Source organism: Bison bison, unplaced genomic scaffold (assembly GCF_000754665.1).
Source record: "Bison bison bison isolate TAMUID 2011002044 unplaced genomic scaffold, Bison_UMD1.0 scf7180017864297, whole genome shotgun sequence".
In the NCBI taxonomy this organism is placed as follows: Eukaryota; Metazoa; Chordata; class Mammalia; order Artiodactyla; family Bovidae; genus Bison; species Bison bison.
The window spans coordinates 6790485-6794990 of record NW_011494869.1 but is presented as its reverse complement, the minus strand read 5'-3'; positions in this window follow the sequence as shown (position 1 = coordinate 6794990).

Here is a 4506-nt window from a genome sequence, read left to right as displayed (position 1 = left end):
CGGGCGGAGCTGCCGGTCCCAAACACACCCACGCCGGGAAGCATCTTCATGCCGCCTTCTCCATTCACCAACTCATCTCCTCACCAGAGTCTCCGGCATGAGCACGACTATCTCGCAGTCTCGGTCACACATGGCTCCTGGAACAGCAAGCAGGACACTGGTGATTAGGGGAGGGCGTGCTCAGCAGAGGCAATTTCCTGGGGTGATTTGGAAGCAACAAGTTCTCTGCCACACAGGACAAAAGACACACTGCTCCAGAGGGGAACGCTGCAGAAGCTTCTCCCGTGGAGACTCAGGATATTAACAGTATCTATCTACTAGGAGGAGGAGAGATGAAATATGAGAACAGCTATGTTCAAATTCCTGTCCTGCTATACTTAATTTTCTGTGTGACTCTGCTCAAACCATTAACCTTCGGGGCCTTAACTGTACAAGTTCATGGTTCTCTGATACTATATTACAGAAAGGAAAAGAAGAGTGTTTTATATTACAGTTAAAAGACAAAAGAGAACTACCTAGGTGCTATGAAAGTGGAAGTGTTAGTCTCCCAGTCATGTCTGACTCTTTGCGACCCCATGGACTACAGCCTGCCAGGTTCCTCTGTCCATAGAATTTTCCATGCAAGAATACTGTAGTGTGTTGCCATGCCCTTCTCCAGGGGATCTTTCCAACCCAGGTCTCCCTCATTGCAGGCAGACTGTTTACCATTTGAGCTACCCAGGAAGCCCAGGTACTATACACATTATGATTTAACAGCTTATGGTAGCAAGCATAGGAAAATGTTCACTAGAAACCAAAATACCAACAAAAAGCTACCAAACGGGCAGCAGCAGCAGTGATAACGAAGATATTTACAAGGATATTTTTATATAAAAATGTCCATGCCAATGTTGACTATGATAGTGAAAAATTGGAAAATGAGATACATGTTCAATAACAGTAGTGGATTAGATCAACAACACTATGGAGCCACTGAAAATCATGAGTAGAAGGCCCTCAGTGACCTGAAAGACATCACCATGTATTCCTTGAAAAGGGGAAAACAATATGTGAAGCATGACATCAATATTCTCTAAAACAAACCAAAAAAAGCACAAAAAAAGTATATATGTATGAGAATATACAAGGATATCTACATCAATAACCATACTCCACAGAGAGGATGTAACTGAAGGACCTAATTTAATGATGATTATAACTTGATAGAACTGTGAATGATTTTTGTTTTCTGAACTTTGCCATATTTTCAACAATGAATGTGTCTTACTTTTTGTAGCATTTTCCTTGTGATCATAAGGGTTGTAAAATGAAATAAAGAATAAAGTACTGTATTATGTGGATGCAATGCAGTACTTGGGTGCAATCTCAAAAATGACAGAATGATCTCTGTTAGTTTCCAAGGCAAATCATTCAATATCACAGTAATCCAAGTAATCATGAATAGAAGGCCATGGACATCAACAGATGGTCAATACTGAAATCAGACTGATTATATTCTTTGCAGCAGAAGATGGAGAAGCTCTACACAGTCAGCAAAAACAAGACTGGGAGCTGACTGTGGCTCAGATCATGAACTTCTTATTGACAAATTCAGACTTAAATTGAAGAAAGTAGAGAAACCCACTAGACCATTCGGGTATGACCTAAATCAAATCCCTTATGATTATACAGTGGAAGTGACAAATAGAGTCAAGGGATTAGACCTGATAGAGTGCCTAAAGAACTATGGACGGAGGTTAGTGACACTGTACAGGAGGCAGTGATCAAGATCATTCCCAAGAAAAAGAAATGCAAAAAGGCAAAATGGTTGTCTGAAGAGGCCTTACAAATAGCTGAGAAAAGAAGAGAAGCTAAAGGCAAAGGAGAAAAGGAAAGATATACCCATCTGAATCCAGAGTTCCAAAGAATAGCAAGGAGAGAGAAGAAAGGCTTCCTCAGTGATCTATGTAAAGAAATAGAGGGAAATTATAGAATGGGAAAGACTAGAGAGCTCTTCATGACAATTAGAGATACCAAGGGAACATTTCATGCAAAGATGGGCTCAATAAAGGACAGAAATGGTATGGACCTAACAGAAGCAAAAGATATTAAGAGGAGGTGGCAAGAATACACAGAAGAACTACACAAAAGAGATCTTAATGACCCAGATAATCACAATGGTATGATCACTCACCTAGAGCCAGACATCCAGGAATGCAAAGTTAAGTGGGCCTTAGGAAGCATCACTACAAAGCTAGTGGAGGTGATGGAATTACAGTTGAGCTATTTCAAATCCTAAAAGATGATGCTGTAAAGTGCTGCACTCAATATGCCAGCAAATTTGGACAAGTTGGTAGTGGCCACAGGACTGGAAAAGGTCAGTTTTAATTCCAACCCTAAAGAAAGGCAATGCCAAAGAATGTTCAAACTACTGCACAATTGCACTCATCTCACACACTAGCAAAGTAATGCTCAAAATTCTTTAAACCAGGCTTCAACAATACGTGAATCGTGAACTTCCAGATGTTCAAGCTGGATTTAGAAAAGGCAGAGGAACCAGAGATCAAACTGACAACATCTGCTGGATCACCAAAAAAGCAAGAGAGTTCCAGAAAAACATCTACTTCTGCTTTATTGACTACGCCAAAGCCTTTGACTGTGTGGACCACAACAAACTGTGGAAAATTCTTCAAGAGATGGGAATACCAGATCACCTTACCTGCCTCCTGAGAAATCTGTATGCAGGTCAAGAAGCAACATTTAGAACTGGAGATGGAACATCGGACTAGTTCCAGATTGGGAAAGCAGTATGTCAAGGCTGTATGTGGTCACCTTGCTCATTTAACTTATATGCAGAGTACATCTTGCAAAATCCCAGGCTGGAATCCAAGCACAAGCTGAAATCAAGATTGGCGGGAGAAATATCAATAACCTCAGATATACAGTTGACACCACCCTTATGGCAGAAAGTGAAGAAGAACCAAAGAGCCTCTTGATGAAAGTGAAAGATGAGAGTGAAAAAGCTGGCTTAAAACTCAACATTCAAAAAACGAAGATCATAGCATCCGGTCCCATCACTTCATGGGATATAGATGGGGAAACAACGGAAACAGTGACAGACTTTCTTTTCTTGGGCTCCAAAATCATTGCAGATGGTGACTGCAGCCATGAAATTAAAAGATGCTTGCTCCAAAAAAAAAATAATAAAAAATAAAAGATGCTTGCTCCTTGGAAGAAAAGCTATGACCAACCTAGACAGCATATTAAAAAGCAGAGACGTTACTTGACAACAAAGGTCTATCTAGTCAAGGCTATGGTTTTTCCAGTATTAATGTATGGATGTGAAAGTTGGACTATAAAGAAAGCTGAGCATCGAAGAATTGATATTTCTGAACTGTGGTGTTGGAGAAGACTCTTGAAAGTCCCTTGGGCTGCAAGGAGATCAAACCAGTCAATCCCGAAGGAAATCAGTCTGAATATTCACTGGAAGGACTGATGCTGAAGCTGAATACTTTGGCCACCTGATGCGAAGAACTGACTCATTGGATCAGATCCTGATGCTGGGAAAATTTTGGAGGCAGGAGGAGAAGGGGATGACAGAGGATGAGATGGTTGGATGGCATCACCGTCTCAGTGGACATGAGTTTGAGCAAGCTCTGGGAGTTGATGATGGACAGGGAAGCTTGGTGTGCTACTGTCCATGGGGTTGCAAAGAGCTGGACACAACTGAGCGACTGAACTAAAGTCTGCTTGGAAATTACAGTGAGATTTTGATGTGTGTAGGGAATAGGTTTCCCTCTGAGGCAATCCCTCAAGTAAACCAGTGGTCCCACTCTAGCTGTGTGTGGGGTCACTGATGACCCCAGACCTACTGAATCAGACTGTGGGGATGAGGCTATGTCACATCACTTTCTTTTTTCTTTTGGTTCTTATTTTATTGTGATAAAATACTCATAAAATTTACTATGTTAGCCATTTTTAAGTGTACAGTTCAGTGGAATTAAGTACCTTCATACTGTTGTATAACCATCAGCATCACCCACTTCCAAAACTCTTTCACCTTGCAAAATCGAAACTCTGTCTTAACAGAGAGTGATTTCTCATTTCAACAGTGACTTCTTATTTCAACAGTTAATTAACAGTGACTTCTCATTTCAACCTTTCCCTGCAGCCCCTGGCAACCACCATGTTTCTATGAATCTGACTATTGTGAGTAGGTACTTCATAAAGTGGAATCACAAAGCATTGGTCCTTTTGTGACTGGCTTACTTCACTGAGCATGTTCTCAAGGTTCATCCATGGTGAGCTTATGTCAGAATTTCTTCCTTTTGTGGAGGTTGAAAATACTCCATTGTATGCATATACCATATTTTGCTTATCTATTCACCTGTCCATGGACACCTGGGTAGCTACTGTGAATAACGCTGCTGTGAACATGGGTATGCAGGTATCTCTTCCAGACTCAGCTTTCGATTCTTTTGGGTATATACTCAGAGGTGGAATTGCTGGATCATATGGTAAATCTGT